The sequence below is a fragment of the Crocuta crocuta genome, unplaced genomic scaffold (assembly GCF_008692635.1).
Source record: "Crocuta crocuta isolate KB4526 unplaced genomic scaffold, BGI_CrCroc_1.0 scaffold13, whole genome shotgun sequence".
NCBI lineage: Eukaryota > Metazoa > Chordata > Mammalia > Carnivora > Hyaenidae > Crocuta > Crocuta crocuta.
The window spans coordinates 2,517,422-2,524,501 of NW_027530007.1; the positions used below are offsets into that span (position 1 = coordinate 2,517,422).

Genomic DNA, 7,080 nt, shown 5'->3' on the forward strand with positions numbered 1-7,080 from the left:
AGTCTGTGACTCCCTCTCTCTCTGACCCTCCCCTGCTCACACTGTCTCTCTCTCTCCTAGAAATAAATAAAACATTAAAAAAAAATTCAAAATAAATAAATGCATATTAAAATTTTTTTAAAAACAAAACTAAACTGAACTAAACCACATAGCACCTATGGTTTTATCTCCTTTCTTCAACTTTTTGTTATTTCTATAGTTGATAGTTACCTCACTTATAATTTGCTTCATTTTCCATGTACAAATATCTAATTCTTGGGGTGCCTGTGTGGCTCAGTCGATCAAGCGTCTGACTCTTGATATTAGGTCAGGTTGTGATCTTGCAGTCATGAGATTGAGCCCAGGGTCAGGCTCTGTGCGGAGCATGGAACCTGCTTGGGATTCTCTTCACCACCCTCCCCCCCTGGCCCCTCTCCCACTTGCACATGCTCTCTCCTCTCTCTCAAAATAAAAATACATGAACAAAAAAATAAACATACGTTAATTCTTCCCTAAACTTCCCAACAGAACGATAAAACTGTTCATAATGTGCTAAATATGTCAGATAATCCATCAGCTTCATTTTTTTCCCCTGGAGATATTTTTCCTAGGGCCCTCGGCCACCCTGCTCCAAATTAGCCTGCTTGCTTTCTAGATCAGCTGCACAGTTGTAGCACTGGAACTTTGCTCCACCATTTTTAGGGAATTCTCTTCACCATTTTCTCCACCAGTCTGAGTTCTTGGTTACAAGAATCCTACTCCCACTGATTAAGCAGGAAAGGAGCTGACAGATTATCTAACTTATTTGCTTCATTATGAGAATTTTCATAGTTCTGTTGGAGAGTTTGAGGAAGAACTGGTGATTAGTACATTGAAACCATAGTAAATAAAAACACGAGGTGCAGGGGCGCCTGGGTGGCTTAGTCGGTTAAGCGTCCGACTTTCGCTTAGGTCACGATCTCACGGTTCGTGGGTTCGAGCCCCGCGTCGGGCTCTGTGCTGACTGCCAGCTCAGAGCCTGGAGCCTGTTTCAGTCTGTGACTCCCTCTCTCTCTGACCCTCCCCTGCTCACGCTGTCTCTCTCTCTCTCCTAGAAATAAATTAAAAAAAAACAAACAAAAAAAAAACACGAGGTGCTTATCAACTCCAGGAAAGACAAAAAGTTGAGCAAAAAAAGAAATAAAACCTAGTACACTGGATTCCATGATGCATGTCTGGTGGCAAAACTGCTTCTATCGCCACTGAGTACTGAATGCCAGTTTGGACCTCTGCCACTTCTGTGCCAAGAATTTGGCCTTGTAGCCCATCATTGCCATGGGTACTTAATAACCATCATAACCATGGATACAGCTCATGATTCATCCCTCTCCTCTCTCAAAATACTGCAAAGGTGCATCTTATCAGTGAAGTCTAGGTCACAGGTGCTGGCTACAGGGAAAGCTTGGAACTGAGTCCGTTTCAGTTCCCATGGTGTGGTAGGTGTTAGGTACTTTTCTCTGTACTCACAAAGCTCAAATTAAGATAACAGCTGACATATAGAAAGCCATTTGGAAGCTGAGCCAAATGAGAACAAGAGATAATCGCATATTGTATCACTTGTTCCTCTTTTTTGGTTTACTCTCTTTTAGTAGAACATACTTTCTAGTAGTTTCCTTGAATAGGGATACAAAAGTGTATGTGTGTGAACGCTGTTGTTTTTTTTTTTTTTAATTCACATCTTAAAAAATGTCCTTATTTCATTATTTTGCTTGAATGACAATTACCGAATTCTTGTTAGGGAATTAATTTCCCTAGAAATTTGGAGGAGTTGCTTCATTGTCTTGTAGTTTCTGGTGTTGACTTTGTACAAAGTCCAGTGTCATTCTGTTATCTGTTACCTGTGGCCTCTTTTTATTGGCTTTTGGTAATTTCTAGCTGGAGTTCTGAAAGTTCATGATGATGTCCAATAGCACATACTTTCCTTTTATTTGCATGTCTTTTATTATTCATTGGTGAGTACTACTCCAAGACTCTTAATGTAGAAGCTCCTTCAGTTCTAGAATTTTTTCCTCTAGTTTGATAAATTCTCCTTCTTCATTTTTCTCCCTTCTCTGTCTTGAGCTCCTATGATTGGATATTGGGCATCCTGAATAATGAAGTCTCCAGTTTTCTTATATTTTCTTTCCTGTGTCCCATCTCTCAAGCCTTTTAGTTCTACTTTCTAGAATTTTATTTTTCAGAAGGACAAATATCGTATGTTTGCACGTATAGGAGGATTAGGAGGAACTTAACTGAGGAACAAGGGGGAGAAGAAGGGGGAAATGGTGGGGGAAAGGGAGAGAGACAAACCATGAGAGACTCTTGAATGCTGACAAAAACTGAGGACTGATGGATGTGGGGGGAGGGGGGGATGGGCATGGAGGAGGACACTTGTGGGGATGAGCACTGAGTGTTATGTGGAAACTAATGTGACAATAAACTATTTGTAAAAAAATTAAAATAGAATTTTATTTTTCAATTTCCAACTCTATTCTCTTGAAAATGTGCTATCAGTTTTAAAAAATATTTTATTTTATCATTTTATGTTTATTCATTTTTGGTAGAGAGAAAAGAGAGCAGGGGAGGGGCAGAGAGAGAGGGAGACACAGAATCCGAAGAAGGCTCCAGGATCTGAGCTGTCAGTACAGAGCCTGATGAGGGGGCGCGAATTCACGAACTGTGAGATCAAGACCTGAACCAAAATCAGATGCTTAACTGAGCCACCCAGATGTCCCTAAATATTTTATTTTTAAGTAATCTCTACATCCTACGTGGGGCTTGAACTTACAACCCCAAGATCAAGACTAACATGCTCTACTGAGCCAGCCAGATGCATCTACTATCATAGCTTTTATATCCAAGAGTTTATTATTGTTTTATGAGTATTCCTGTTTTTAAACAACCATGTTTAATGGCTTCTGACTCCTTATTTTCTCTTTGGGTCTCTGTCTTTCATGCTAGAGCCTTCATTCCCTTCCTCATTCAATCCATAGCTGCCCATTCAAATTTAAGAGAGAGGTACCAAGAGTCATTTGTGCACGGGTAAGGCCAGTTGCTTGGCAGGCATCGCTGTGAAATGACAAAGTAGCAAGCTAGCTTTCCTACAGAAGCATTATTTGAGGGCCATTTTGTCTTCTGAGGTCAGTTTCCTCAGAGAAATCCTTCAAGGCCCTGGCTGGAAAAGAGTAGACACTAGGCTGCCATGTTCTGGGAGCCCACCAGGAGAGGATCTCACTGTTCAGTCTAGAGACTTTCACCAAATCTTCCTGTTCTCAGTACAGGGACTCCTCCTGTCTGCCCCCCGCCCCCCTGCAGCTGCTCTCCACACAGCCTCCTTCCACCCCAGGCTGGGCCTGAGCTGCCCTAGTCAGCGGTGCCGGTGGGGAAATAAGCCTTCTGCTGGGGTGGAGGAGGGAGCCACCTGGCTATGTGGGCTGAGAGGGGGGCTGTTGCTCTAACACACACCTCCAACCAATCTTCCTGCTTCTGGCCCACCCTGAACCCCATCATCGAGAACACTGAAGCCCCACTCTTGAGTCTTTGGTGGGTCCCTGGACACACGGGCCTTCCTCCGCCCACAGCACAGGACATTCAACATTCCAAGCTTCGCATCTCTTTCACCGACCTGCTTTCTGTCTCTCAACGTGTTTACTCACACCCTCCTCCTCAATCATCATCCTGCTCTGTTTCCTTCAGGACTTATTCCTTTTTTATTTCTTTAATCTCATTTTAGTGGGCTTTTGAAACAGAGCCAGGATAAACATATGCATTCAATCAGTTACGTTTTCATGGAAGTTCACAATAATATTTAACAATACATAAAAATCAAGTTTCCAAAGATAGGCACATAGAAGGCCTTCTGGGGCATTTGGGGGAGGATACTCTTTCATGAAGACAATGGTTCTCTGGGGGGTGGGGGAGGGCATGGTTATTAAAGTGTTATGCTCATTTTTTTTGCAAACTTTCAACAGTAAATGGGCATTTTTTTTAATAAATAAAAAAGCATGAGGGTTAAAAATTATGAAAAGGCATCTTCTGAAACAAGAATCAAGATATTAAAAACAGGGGTGTAAACAGGTGTGTAGAAGACACTCTAATCCCCCAACAGAGGTTTACACAGACCACGGTTTTTGACTTTGTTCCAGGGAGTTCCATAGAGGCAACTCCAAGACCTTCAGAGGGTGGCAGAAGTGGGATAGGGGGCCGAGTGGCCATCCTAGGCCAGTTTCTACTTGTACCACAGGGCACTCTGTTTTTATCTACTTTATAGGTCAAAATGCTGCTTAATATTTTGATCTTTTTTTTTTAATGTTATTTGTTTTTGAGAGAGAGAAGGAGTGCCAGCGAGGGAGGACAGACAGAGAGGGAGACACAGAACCCAAAGCAGGCTCCAGGCTCCGAGCTGTCAGCACAGAGCCCAACATAGGGCTCGAACCCACAGACTGCGAGATCATGACCTGGGCCGAAGTCGGAAGCTTAACTGACTGAGCCACCCAGGTGTCCCAATATTCTGATCTTCTTAAAGATCTCCACACTAACAAAGGAGTTGGGAAAGTACTGACGAAGATCTAGAGAAAATGAGATTGGGGTGGGGCTGGGGGGGAAGCTTCCAAGAATGACACCACCCTGTAACCCTGTGTTCCTTTCCATCAGGAACGACAGTAGCCGTTCAAGCACCAGATAAGGAGGAATGTGCCGTGTAGCCAAGGAATACATATGTAACCACAGGGCTTCTAGATGGCACTGTGACCTTCCAATCTAGGAACTAAGCATACCCAGCTAGCCCCAGACCCCAAAGAGGGGGGAGGTGTTCAGCTAATACTCAGCCAGTGTCCATCTCTGGCCTCAATTTCCTCATTTACACAACGAAAGAACTGCATTCAAATCCCAGCGAACACCCTAGAAGTCCCAAGGAGTATTGTCTTACTGATAAAGTGACTGCCAACTCTCTGGAGAAACAGAATGTCCCTACCTTAAGGACTCCTTGAGAAGCAATACTGAGTTATTACACTTCAATACACTTCTTTCGGAGGAATGTTTTCATTTTTCTCTCCCCAAACAGGCCAGCCCAACTATACCATGACTGAAGCAAGTCAAATCCCAAAGGCTGCAGCTTAATAATGGACTCGGAGCACACATACCCCCCTTCCTTTTGCCAGTAGCAACATCCCTCTCCTGGGGAGCTGGCCAAGGTCTAGTCCGCTCCCCCTTGTTGGTTTCTAGCACACATTTGGGTCATTGTGTTCCTTTTGGTGCTCTAGCCCTACAGAGAGGTTCTCTTTTGACTGGACAGCCAGGGAGGGAGGATTCTATTCAAATTCTTAAGGTGTCTGCAAAATCACATCTCTGTTCCCCCACACACTTGGCTCCATCACCCAACCTACCTCTCTGGAATGGTCCAAGAAAGGCCAGCAGCCCCTCAGTCTGGCAGATCAAAGATGCTTTGGAATCATTGAGCACCATTCCGCCCCTGCCTGACTCTCAGCTCCTTATCTGTCTGTGGGGAGAAAAAAGAGAGAGAAAGAAAGAATGAATGAAATTTTTAAAAGAGAAAGCCTCACAAGCCTATGCACTCCCTTACAGGACTTCAGCTGTCACACCTAGGTCCCCGTTTTGCAAACCAATTACATTCTGCTTGGTGATCCTTGGGANCCCAGCTCCTTTAGGTGGTGCTGAAGCAAATCTCCAGGGCCTGAGACCGGAATATGTATGCATACAGATGACTCAGATCGTTTTCGATTTATTTGTTGGTTTTATTTGGTTTTGAAAGCAAAGTAAACGATCTGAGCCAAGCCTGGGTTCAAGTTCCATTCAATGGCTGCAAAAAGCAGATTCCTGAACTTGAGGTCCCCATAAAGTACTACATTGCATCATACAGGAAGACTTATCCCTGCTTCCTGGAGATGAAAAGGGTGAGTGTGTAGGAAAGACAGCCGCCCAGTCACTGCATCTGCGGTATTTCTTTCCCCTGCTGTGGGCCGCTCCTGGGAATAATCTAACCCCGAAGACTGCAAGACACCTGAGCTCCGGAAGCCGAGCCGGCTGGATTTTAAGTCGGACACGCCCCTTCCTCCAACCTGCGGCCCAGGCCACAGCTACCTCCACAGCAGGGCGACTCCTGCCCCCGGGTTTGGCTAGGGGACGAGCAGGAATCTTAAGCCATTCGCTTCTCCAAAGGCAAAAAGCCCAATGCCGCGAAGCCGTTGGAAAAGGTGTCTATTCCAAGAATACATTTCCCAGGACCAAGCTGGAATTCTCACTGCCGAGAGCCTGATCCCTGGAAGGGAACTCCGTTCCTGCTGCAGGAAGCCAGGCACGCGGGCTCGGATGGTCTCTTCGCTCAGCATCCAGGGGAGGGTGGCAAGGGCTTCCCAAGAGAAATGAGAAGTCAGCGCCAAGAGTTAAGGAAGAAATAACTTCCATTGCTGACCGACGGAGTTAACAGGAGGACAAAACCCCGGCGGCTCAGACACAGGGACGTGAAGACGTGATTATAGAGAATGCACTTTCAAAACAAGGAAAGACAAAGCAGAAAGCATGATGGAGCCGAGAGAAGGAAGAGTTAGGGAGGGCAAGAAGGAATTAGTCCTCCGGAATTCAGGTCAGGAAACAGGGAGCTGGGGCAGAATTCACAAGAGGGCGGCCAAGGAGGAGGCTCTTCCCGGAGGAAGGTGCGTCTTCGGCTCTGGCCCTCACGCTGCCCCGGACCTCGGTATCTGGGTCCGCCGCCCTCCAGCCCTCTGGGTTCAAGGGCAAAGCTCGGGAGGCACCGCCAGGAAAGGACACGGCGCAGGATGCTCCGTCCGGAATCGGGGACAGGGGGAGGGGAAGATGCGCACGGCGACCGCTGGGCCCCTGACAAGTAAACAGCTCGCCCAGAACAGGCGCGTCCGCGTCCGGAGCCCGGCTCAGGGACCTGCTCAACCCCCCAAGGACGGCAGCGGGACACCCCGCATCCCCGCCCCCCCTCCCGGAGGCACAAAAGGGATGCGTGGAGACCGGGAGAGCAGGAGAGCGTGAACCGGCCCGCACCAGGGAATCACAACGCGAGCGCGGCCCCCCTGCCTCAGCCTCCCCAGCGGG

At 46.6% G+C, this 7,080-nt stretch overlaps 1 protein-coding gene across 1 annotated transcript in view; it reads right to left on the reverse strand.

Annotated features, from left to right (window-relative positions):
- Nucleotides 1–7,080, reverse strand: part of PIK3CD (phosphatidylinositol-4,5-bisphosphate 3-kinase catalytic subunit delta) — a 44,258-nt gene that overhangs the window by 24,303 nt on the left and 12,875 nt on the right. The window contains 1 exon segment of the mRNA XM_077763843.1: nt 5,382–5,494. The gene's annotated coding sequence lies outside the window, so the exon portion shown is untranslated.